Source organism: Triturus cristatus, chromosome 8, assembly GCF_964204655.1.
Source record: "Triturus cristatus chromosome 8, aTriCri1.1, whole genome shotgun sequence".
In the NCBI taxonomy this organism is placed as follows: domain Eukaryota; kingdom Metazoa; phylum Chordata; class Amphibia; order Caudata; family Salamandridae; genus Triturus; species Triturus cristatus.
Genome location: NC_140591.1, coordinates 1,582,375,416 through 1,582,387,434, shown reverse-complemented (window position 1 = coordinate 1,582,387,434; position 12,019 = coordinate 1,582,375,416). Strand labels below are relative to the sequence as shown.

Sequence of the window (12,019 nt, the reverse complement as noted above, 5' to 3'; positions counted from 1 at the left end):
CTGCTGATATTACCACGGTTTGTTACAAATTGTGATCGTGATGTGATAAAGGATGAAAACTATTCCAGGACTTGACCTTCCTTACCTATCCTGTAAATCAGTAGGGAATGGACATTAACTGTATGAAATGCTAGAGAAAAAAGCATGTTTAGCATGCCTAACGTGTTGTGTAAGAGAAGAAAATAGAAGGCAGACTACTTTTCCTTTTGTCCACCGTGAGAGACCTTGAGTAAAAGTCCAGATTTACATCCTCTTGTCACACCAATTTTATGCCTCTCAAGTCCATGAAACTCTTAATTTTTAGGTGTGGTTTATTTTGAACAAGGTCCACAGAGAGTGGAAAGAAAGAGCGGAAGAATGTAAAGGGTGTCTCAGTCCCTTCCTGATCTCAGAGAGAACCTATGGGCACTCCGTGGTGGCATAAAGATGCAAGAGGAGATGAAACACTGAATGGAACAATGCATAATCCAGATCCGATTCCTGTTGGTCTATATTCAACTTACAGAGTGTACTATCAGATATTAATGCTAGATGCATCCATTTCTTTTACATGTACTTGATTTGAATTTTTTATAGCATCTGTCCTCTGTTTTACACAATAAAAACTTCCTTCAGTGGCATTCAACTGTCATCCATTCAAAGGTTCCATTCTAGACCTCCTCATTTTAATGGAAGGGACACGCAAGATCGAGGCATCTATCACAGTAGATTGGTCTTTCCTGTGACCTTATCTCTTCTCTCCAAAGCTGCCACTATTGAGAGCACTGTAAAAGGCCCAAACAATGGATCAGAGACATTTGAAGCATGGATTCTGCCATCCTAGCAAATAAAGTAGCTTCATGCTTACAGTTCAACCGATCTGGCCAAGGCACAAGTCGTCAATGGGCATACAACCCAATACAGCGAGACCATGACAGAAGTGATAGACAAAGTAGGCCGAAGAAGTTCTAAAGAATAAAAAACTTAAAAATGGCACAATGTTACTCAAAAGGTTTGATTGAAAAAAGACAACTTCTCAGAGGTGGGATTTTGGCTCCAAGTGCACTCTCACTCAGAGAACCTCACAAAACAGAGGCGTAAGAGAAGGAAATATAAACATGTTTTCAAAGCCAAATCCACGTTTATCATTCTAGAACTTGAACTAGCATATAAACTGCAATAAATGCTGCTACAAATAGTGAGGAAAAAGTACCAAATCTACATTACAGAAAAAAATGAAAGTTCAACTCTCCCCAATAGTCTGCGATTGCAGCAACACCATCCAGTAATCTATGAATATCAGGTTCTCCGTCAGAAAAATCCCACATTGAGAAATGCTCAACCCCGTTGCCAAAACCACACCATCCTCATTTTTTAGAAGCAATACCCCATTCACTTCTGAAACAAATTAGCCCTTCCTCTAAATCCACTGAACGATCCTGACTAACACATCTACATCACAAAGCTAAGTCCCTGGCTGTCTGAAAAAGTATCAGGTCTCCCCTCATATCATGACAGGTTGACCAGCTGTCCCGGATTTCCCCGGACGGTCCTGGTTTTCAGAGGAATGGCTAGCGTCCTGAGACACATTTCCTAATTTTCAATACAAGTCCTGGTTTTTGTACAAAGGTCAATTCATGATAGGGCTACCCTGGGCTGGTTCCAGGACTTCCAGAAAAACAGAATGTGGTGTGTCACGCTGGGAGGCTTGAAAGCCAACACCAGGTGGGTCGATAAAGGGGTCGCACAAAGGTCATGCCTGAGCCCTATTTTATTTAATATTTATGTGGCCCCTCTCGCTAAAGTTATAAGAGCATATGGGTTTCAAAATCCTGTCTCATGCGGACAATACTCAGCTGGTCATGTCCTTTGATGAACATTTTGACAAAGGGAAGGATCGCTTCTTGGCTGGTGTGAAGGTGATTGCAGAGTGGATGTCAGGTAACTTCCTCCAGCTGAACCCAGGGTAAACAGATTATTCGGTTTGAGAAAGACCAAACCCTGTGGACTCCAGAGTGGTGGCCGCCGGAGTTAAGCAAGGCCGCCATCCCAAGCAAGGTAGTAAAAAACCTAGAAGTCAAGATAGATCAGGAACTTAACATGAAAGAACAAGTCCTATCTACAGCGGGTACCTGCTTTCACATGTTACACTTACTAAAGAAGGCAATTACCAATTCTTCCTCTATCTGCCAGGAAGACCTTGGAACATGCTCTTGATGTAAACCGGCTGGATTACGGCAAAGCTCTACTGACTTCTGCCAAGGAGTCATTATTGCAGGTCGTGCAAAACACGGTGGCACGTTGATTTGTAATCGACTGCCTAGAACAACCTCTGGTCCCCTTTTAAAATCTCTACATTGGCTGCCAGTAAAAAAATAGGATAATATTCAAAAAGTGCTCCTTAGCCTACAAGGCTCAGCAGGGCAAGAGTCCCAAGTACCTCTGTCAGAGGCTTAAACGATATCACCCCACTAGGAATTTGCGTTCCAGTGAGTCAGTCCATGGTATTCAACAATCTAGATGTGGTGTAAGACCTTCCTCCTATTTGAACCCCACCCTCTGGAACAAATCGCCATTTTCTGTTAGATCTTGTCCTGAATACAGCAAGTTTAGGAAAGCACTTAAAAACTATACTGTTTAAGATTTGGTTTTAGCCTTTTAATGATGACTGTGGGAAGAGATACCACGGTTGGGGTGATTTGAGCACGTTATCAAATCAATTAGTTGATTCATTCATTCACTTTGCAAAGTTGAAATGAAACTATACTTTCTTTTCAAGATATGCCTTTAAAGTGATTTAATTTATTATCGGTTTCTTTCAGGCAGCACAAGAGGAGGTTCACTGCATGCTCACAGCAGAGGGAAGACAGTGGGGAAGAGGGCAAAGGGAGGAGGTCCTGCCAGTCCTACTTTTATGTTTGACCTGTCCTGGTTTTTGCTTCTCAAAATCTGGTCAGCCTTTATCATGAGCACATGCTGAAATCTGACTATTTTTCATCCGATTTCTAACTATCCTTCCTGCCAAAATCTTAGAGAGCTGTCTAGAGGCTCAGTTCATACCTTTTTTTTTAAAACACATTTTTTATTGGGTTTACGTTTTTTGCCTTACAGCCAACAAACTTATTGAACAAATAAACTGTTGGCATTAGAAGTCGCAAACAGATATGGCATTTACTTAAAACACTTGACTGTCCATAATCGCAGTAAAGAAACACAGAATGCATATAATATTATTCCACTGCGAAGCACCTTCGCTTCACCCACTACCCTCCTATTTTGGCACAGGAAGACACCTCAGTGGTCTCTTTCAAGGTCCCGATATTCCTACCAGCTCCTCCATATCTTTTTATGTTTATTGGGGCACCCCACTGGACTCATACGAGGATTTCCAATATTCAACTTCTGTCCATAATGTTTTCCCAGTGAGTCATGCTGGGGACTTAAGGGCTGCTCCAATCCTGTGCAATACCCTGTTTTCCAAGTGCGAGATCAAGTCTTGTCAGTGATTCTCATTTCTCGTAAATCCCTAGTCAGCGAGTACATTTATCTGGGCAATCTTAGGGTTCAGGTTGAATGGTAGTCTGAGTACCTGCTGAAGCATGTGAGCTATGCCATTCCAAACGGGCCTGAGGACCGGACAGGACCACACAGTATGGAGGAAGCCACCAGGCAATACTTGACATTGAAAGCATTCAGTCCCGGTCCCCGGGGCATTTGCCAATGTCTAGATGGCATCAAAGAAACTGAGTGGAGATACTTAATCTGGATACGTTGGAATACATTTGTGTAACTCTCTGGGGACCATAAGTACAGATATCCATTTTTCATCTTCCAGGGAGCCAACATCATTTTCTCGCACCTCTCTAAGTTTGGAAAGGTGTCTGGTGGGTTTATAACAAGGGTCAAATAATGAGCAGAGGCCATCCCTCTACCAGGGAGTGGAGGCATGGTTACTTTTGCTTCATGTAAATTCAAGCAAGATATAATATGGGGAACGCTCTTTCAGATTCTGAATTCTATAAGTACTTCATATGAAACAAGTCAAATTTCTTTGCTACCTTACAAATGCCACTTTTTGTGGGGCATGCAATATAGCTGGTTATGCTAGCCCAAAAGACTTGCAGTATTGGTTTGACTAGCTGTCTCCACATTCCCCAGTGGATTTCCACAGCCCTTACCCTCTCTTTTGCATTTGTTCCTCTATTTTGGAAAATATATCCACAACAGATGGGCTGACCAATGAATTAACATATTAACAATTGGTTTGTCTGACTAAATATCTTCAAAAGTATACTAGCTGTACTGTGCAAACTTTGTCAACAGCCTCTGGGGAGCAATCCATGTTTAGTCAAACTCACATCCTCAGCACAGAATAAATCATTACCTCTTAAATGAGGTGATGTCACAGTGAAATGTATTTATTTAAAAGGTTTTGTATAGCGCGAACAAGACCCCAAGGGGTATCAGAGGGCTTCACAATAATGGAAGGGAGGAACAAAGTAAAAGGAGACAATGAAGAAGGGGTAAGAGAGGGTAGCATAATCAGCTACTAAGATTGTACAAGGAAGCGAACAAACAATACTTAATGAGGTAAGGCAGAAAATCATATACAATACAGTTGTTAGGCTAAACTAAAAATAAAAAATAAATGTCTTGCTCTCACTGCAGATTCGTGATTGATACATTAAAAAGCAGGGGGGAGCAACACAAAACTTTGTATTAGACGATTTTCACGCATGTAAACCACTGCATTATTTTGTCAACTTTATTCAAGTGTTGAAAAGTTCATAAATCTGTTAAAACATCCACTGTTAATGTTTAAGAACTGCCAGTTATTTATTGGGAATCCTGCTACCTTTAGTACAGAGTGCTGTACACTCTTTTTGTTAGAGGGGCATTTTGGATGGTCGATAATGTGGCTCTCGGTCAAACATGAAACAATGTTTTTGACCCCCCTTCCACTGAGAGTTTGTGAATCATCACATTATAGACCATCATAACCATTGCTATAGCTGCATGGTACTCTACAATTCATCTATCTGAATTCATACAAAAATTATTTGTTGAGTTCAGAGCCAGATTACTGAAAAACATTCACGGGTTAAGAAGTTCACACACGAATCTACACATACATGATCAATAATATGCCATTAACTCAGACTCCTTGTCTTAAGACAATACAAAACTACGAACTGAAAATAAAAACAAGTTTTCTGTGCAAGTAGAGAATTACATACATCTAATTACAAATAAGTTTAATACATGCATTGATGTGTTTTATAAAAATTCTGAAAAGCCCCAACCTACATTTGACAACATGACTTTCTATATGCATTTAAACTTACAAGTTAAGATGGTTATGTGATTAAATTAGAAATTAAACTTCGCACCGAGAAAACAAATCAGGACAGAACAGGTAAAGTATCAGGGGCAAAGGGGAAAGTTAAAAAAGAAGAAGTTAACACGGGGGTAAATATGTTAAGAGGAGGGGGGTATTGGTGTCGCCATTAATATTTAAACAAGAGGGTGGTCTGTCTCCTTAAAGCATTAATTTAAGACACATTGAAAGAAAAAGAAGAAATTAATATGGGATTAATTCTAAATTAATACTCTGATTTCAATGAAAAACATTCAAGGTGGTTTTCAGGTATTCCAGATATTACTCAGATTAATCTCCAGAGACTTCTCTTGAATTAATTTGCTGAGGCCAATAAAATCATTAAGAAGAGACAAGATAGCACAAGGAACGTGTACACATATTCCAAAGAATAGTGTGAGACGTGAAAATCGATTTTTTAAATCACAGTCAAATAGTTCTGCAAGTTAATGTGCTTCATAGAGAGATATCTGTGAGAAACCACTAGTTCAAAACTCAACCACGCTAAGCATTCCCTCTATCTGAGGCACATGGAATGAGATCCACTGGCTTTTTAAGATACAAGTGACAACTGTATTTCTATTGTGCATCAAGTAAACAGCTTCCATTCATATTATATAATTCATGTTTAATTATCTCATGTTATCCGTTTGCTGGCTTCTTTTTTACTTCTCTGACCCTTACTGTGACATTTTGGGACAACCTCTTAAAACCAGGCAATCCCAAATAAAAAACGCCCATTTCTTATGATCTCCTTGATTTGCCTCGCCGTGACGTTTGTGTGGAGAAGGACGGGGTGCATGCAAGGAGGGCACACCAAGGGAGTGCCAAGCATCAGCCCCAGGCTACTCATTTACCACAAAAGTAATGCGCTTCAACAGACAACACAAGCAGCCCTCTCACTAAAGCCAACCACACTTTGCCTTTGGGACTTTGATTTCACCGAAAACACATCGGTATAACATTTTTCTACACGCATAGCTCCATTTGCTGAAACGCCTGCGCTGGCTGAAGATGTCAAATGACATTTGACTCTTTGGCAACTACACACTACATGCTTTCAATCACAAGGGATCACCTCTCCTTTCTACAGTATACTTCGAACTATGAGAATGGACCCAAAATCGAGACCTCCCAACAAACCCAATGCACATTTTCACAAATTCATGTGTTATGATTATGTGTATTTGTCCCTTCTACGACACCGTTCTGTTTCACGTTTTTATCTGTACTTCAAAGAATACAATTGCCGTCAGTGCTTTAAAACTTTACATGCTGATTGCTAGTTAAAACACATGTTTGAAGGCAACACCCACCTCTGGGAGTCAGCCAACATTTCAAGATAATAAGAGCTGTTCCGGTCACCTTTCTTCTGGGGGCTGAGGTGCAGGCATAACTATAGCCACACTCTAAATGTTGCTAATGCTATGCCCCAGGTCATGCAATGCTCAGCCATCACCAGGGATGCGCTGCTGGCTGAAGGAGGAAGGGCAGGATGTGCCACTGACAGATGCTGTCATTCATCACACCTCTGAATTAATCAAGAAAGCAGGAGCACTACGCCACTGCGGACTAAGCCGGGAGGGTGCATTTCATATAACGGTGTGGAGGTCACGCTAGCTCTCGTAAACACAAACAGAGCATCCCTCGGTTTCACAAAGGATTCCTGAGCCTTGGAGGAGGGGGCAGTCCTTGCCGGGAGGGGCAGCAGAGGCCCAACCCACCCCTGGTCATCCATACCTCACACACTGCCAGCCAGGGAGCCCAGCTCACTCACCCTATGCTGCAGGACCGCTGTCTGCCCCGAGGCGGCCCCTGCCCGGCTCCCACTGAGAGGCAGCAAGCAGGCTTCTCAGAGATGCCCTCCCTCCCCCGGCTTCCTGCACAGCGCTTCACTTCCTGTGAGGTCACTGCGTGCGGCCGTCGGGACTACAGCTCCCGGCGTCCCACGCACGCCCACAGCTCCCAGCATGCCGGGTGGTTTGGAAGCCTGAGCGACAGCTCCAGACTGCGGCTGCTGGTAAAGACAGGCTCAATGTGTAACCTCTCTATCTTGAAAAATACAACGTGAACCCTACGTTCACATTGAATCTCCCTAGATTAAAAACAGATGTCTCACCTAAAAAGTTAGCTGTTTTGTAAACACCGCCCCCCCCAAAAAAAAATAATTCCAGAGTTCCAGAGGGATACATAGTTGTCCATGGGCAACTTTTTAGGTCTCTCCTACAGGCACCTTTAGGTATTTCAGAGAGCTCATCTCAACACTAAATAGAGTAAGGGGCTATTTGGCAGCCTGTTTCAGCCATTGGCTACTCTGGTTCTGTTGGCTTTAGTCATTGGCAGACTGGGTTGTCCATTAGTGCTGGTATCGGCCCATAGCATTTTATGTTTGTGGACTACTTAAAACAAGCATTGGCATAGCCAATAGGTCTCGCCTTTGGGACCTTTTTAGCGTTGCTCAGTGCCTATTAGCCAGCCTTTGATGTCATCGGGGGCCCGGCGTGTATGGTTCCGGTGTGCCACTTCGCACTACACCTGTATCTGTAATGTGGTTATTGCCCCACCAGGTGGTAATGACTCAGGTACACCATCGTTGCTTAATATAAGGTATTTATTATATTAATTACTATAATTATGGGAGAGCGCCGGGAGACGTCTGATCCGCTCCGCGCTAACCCCGCGCTAACTGCCGATCTTCTAAGATGGCCGCCGCGTCCTACGTCATCGCGCACACGCGAAGACTAGAACGCTACACTAGATATCTCCTCCCTTTACAGTTACAACAATTTACAAATAAGCGAATGTCTATGGGTTACTTGCTGTTCGCCGTGTTCCCTTCTCCCATCTCAAAGTCTTTGTACTTCAACGGCCTTACCACTGCTCTCCCCATGCGGGTTCTCCTCACCGGAGTCATGGAAGTTTGCTCAGCAATTTTTTGGGTGTTCCTGGTTCCCCTTCCTTCTCCACTCCAGGGAACTCCTCCACACGGCGAGCTGAGAGTGCTTCCCGACTGTTCCTCCACTCTCGGATCACTCTTTTCCTCTACTGCTTCTTCTCCTCCTCCTTCTCGGCTTACCCCCAATCCAACTCTCTCCAGATTGTTCTCCAATCTTGGTATCTGGGGGGCTCCTGTTTGTCCACTCTCTTTCTCACTCCATCCCAAGATCTTGTTGCATTTGGACATCCTATCTTGGGACCAGACATTCCCATCGCTTAATAAAGCTGATCGGTTGTAGACTTCCTCTACTTGCATGGCCGCACTGAACTTGCTGTCGCCCTTTCTCCTTAACTGGGCTAGTTTTTCTCGCACCCATTCACCTCTCTCCAACTCGGCCTCCTTGACATTCCTCCTCTTGTTATAATGTTCGGTATATATTCTCCAGGCCTTTTCCAGATTATGTTGCACTACCGCGGGAGACCACTTGCTTGTAATCGTGCGCTCCTTCCAGACAACATTGTCTCTCGTGAACGGGTCTCGGCCTCTGAGAATTTGGAAGGGACTGTATCCTGTGCTTGTCGGGGTAATCCTATACGCCAACAACATGCACATGAGTTCTTTCTCCCAATCCTTCCCTGATCCTATCGCTGATTGTATTGAGCCCATGATGACTCTGTTAAACCTCTCGGCTAATCCGTTCCCCGCTGGATGGTATATGGAGGTATGTTTGACTTTTATCCCATTCCTCCCTATGTACGCATTCCATTTATCTGAGGTGAACTGAGGCCCATTGTCACTTAGGAGAGAGCGTGGAATCCCCTCTCTGAGGAAAACGGTGGTTAGAAATTTTAATATTTTGTCAGTGTCCATGTCTTCCTGTATGTCCACTTCAGGCCACTTTGAGTACCGGTCCACCATTACTGCCACATATTTCTGGACTCCTTGGTTGTCCAATATCGGCCCTAAGATGTCTATCGACAAATCTTCCCAAGGGTTAGAGGGGTTGTCAACTCTTCCTAAGGGAGGACGCATCATGCTTTGAGACTTGTCCGCTCTTTGGCATTGTTTACACTCTCGCACGTGCCTCTCTATCTGGTTGTCCATCGCTGGCCACCAATACATCTGCTTCGCCCTAAGCTTCGTTTTCACAATGCCTAGGTGTCCTTCATGTATGATGGCTAGTAGACGTGGCACCAACGCGTGGGGTGGAACTACTTTTTCGCCTCTCCGCAGGAAGATCCCTCTGTCACCCACTGATAACTCCTCTCTCACTTCGAAGAATTTTCTGAGCGATGTCCCCATGTGTCTCTTTTTGGGCCAACCCTCCAGGGTGTACTTTTTGACCTCCTCGATGTCCATGTCAGCCTTGTACGCTTCCTTCCACTCCTGTTCGCCTATCACCCGTTCATGATCTTCCGTGAATGCCACTCTAAGGTCTTCTTCCTCGGAGTCCCTCTGAGCTTCTTCCATGGCTCCGGCTCGACTGAGGTAGTCTGCTACTTTGTTCCGGGTTCCTGGAATGTGTCATACATCGTACCTGTAATCCAGTAGTTTCAAAGTCATTTTTGCTATTTGGGGGGTCGCATGGGCATGTCCCGATGATGTGAGGACTTTGACCTGGGGTTTGTGGTCGGTTCTGATCCTGAATCTTGTGCCCCATAAGAATTGGCGGAACTTCTCCATAGCCCATACTGCTGCCAACATTTCCTTTTCTATCACGCTGTACTTTTGTTCCGTGTGCGACAAGGATCTGGATGCGAAGCTGAGGGTGTTTAGTTCCCCTTCCTTCATCTCTTGCATCAAGACCGCACCCAGGCCCCTTTCACTTGCATCTGTCGTCAACACCGACCTAGCTTGTTGATCATAACCGCTCAAGGGGACTGCTGTGCTGATGTCTGTCTTGATCTTCTGGAACTCTCCCTGAGTCTCTTCAGTCCACTTGAAGGTTGTTTTATCCCGTAGGAGTTGACGTAGGTGGTGTGTCTTGGTAGCAAAGTGAGGCACAAATTTGCTGTAGAATTCAGCCATGCCTAGGAATGATCTGACTTCTTCCTTGGTCCTGGGGGATGGCGCTTCACATATAGCCTTGATATTGGATTGTTTAGGTGTGATACCTTGGTCACTGATCTCATGCCATAGGTATGTAACTGCTGTCATCCCAAACCGGCATTTGTCCCACTCTGCTGTGAGTCCATTGCGTTCCAAGACATGTAGGACCTTGGACAGCTTGTCATCATGGTCTGCTTTGCACTTCCCCATTACCAAGATGTCATCTTGGAAATACTGAACTCCCTCTACTTCTTTAAATAATCTGTGCATGAGTTTCTGGAATACTGCTGCAGCCGAGGCTAGCTCTCATGGCATCCTGCGAAACTGGTAGCATCCGAACGGGGTTATGAACAACGTCAGCTTTCTGCATGTGTGGTGTAGGGCTATCTGGTGGTAGGCTGATGTGAGGTCGATGGTAGAGAACCATTTCACCCCTTTGGTCATTGCCAGCATTTCGTCTATCCTCGGTAGTGGGAATTTCTCTACTATTATATTCTTGTTCAATTCTCTCAAGTCCACACATAGACGCACCTTGCCATGCAGATTCATTGCTACCACCAATGGAGCTAACCATTCTGCGCTGGTGATCGGTTCTATGATGCCATTGTCCTCTAATCTGCGTAATTCCAGTTGTACTTTCTCTCTGATTGCCATCGGAATGTTCCTTACTTTGTGACACACCGGTTTCGCTTCCGCTCTGAGTTCTATCTTGTGTGTGAATTTAGTTAATTTTCCAACCTTGCCACCGAACACGGTGGGGAATTCCTCTTCCAGTTTCCCTGTAACTGGTCGTTGTTCTTCACCGGTCATCAAGACTTGCGTGGTTCCTCCCGGGTTAAATTGTATTCCTAGGTCTCCTTGGTCAATCCACCCTAGCACCGAAGGGCCTTTCTCTGCCACGTACAGTTTGCATGTCGCATTCCGTTCTTTGAATTCGAATTTCAATCTTCTGTACCCTACCATGGGGGTAGGGTCTCCCGTGAATGTGACTGGGCGAATGTCTGGGGGCTCCAGGTGCTTCCCTAAGTGCCCTTTGAAGTGTTCCTCCCATACCGTCTTTTGTATTATGGTGTACGGAGATCCTGAATCCGCTACCATCTTTATCGGTATCCCTCCTATCACCAGGTCACACTGGGGTTTCTTGGGACGGTTGCAGTCGATTCCCAGTATGTGTTCTTCTATGCACATCACTCCATCATCGTCCTCTTCCTCTTTACCTTCCCCCTCAGTTTCCTGTGCAACGTACTTTACTGCTGTTCTCTTTTGTTTTCTGCGACATACTTTCTCGTAATGTCCTACTATACCGCAAAACATGCATTTCGCTCGTAACGCAGGACAACGTTTGTCGTAGGCTGGATGGGACAGACTGCCGCACCGGTAGCACGTGTTCTTGCCTTCATTACTCGGCTTCTTCGCCGGTGCTGACCTGGGCGTCCATTTTGCCTGCCCTCTCACGTCCCCCGTCGATCCCTTGCTTCTTTCCGGTGGTTCCACTTCGGTGACTTTGTTCACCATGGGCCTGACTGTTGTCTCTCTCTTCGCCGCCTCCGCTCATCTCTTTGACAGCTCCGCCTTCTTCACCATGGCTATAACTTCCTTCAAGGTCGCCTCTCCATTTACCCACAGCTTGTCCTGGATCGTCGCGTTCGTCGTGTGCATTACGATCTGATCCTTTA

General features: G+C 44.7%; 1 protein-coding gene across 3 annotated transcripts in view; it reads right to left on the bottom strand.

Moving 5' to 3' along the window:
* LOC146806240 (uncharacterized) overlaps nt 1–7,270 on the bottom strand; it is a 231,090-nt gene extending 223,820 nt beyond the window's left edge. For 2 of the 3 annotated variants that reach the window (XM_085623481.1, XM_085623483.1), the window contains exon 1: nt 7,134–7,270. The gene's annotated coding sequence lies outside the window, so the exon portion shown is untranslated. Of the gene's footprint in view, nt 1–6,672; nt 6,793–7,133 lie in introns of those variants that run through there. The other variant, XM_085623482.1, reaches the window with a different exon arrangement.
* Between the last annotated feature and the right edge of the window lie 4,749 nt (nt 7,271–12,019).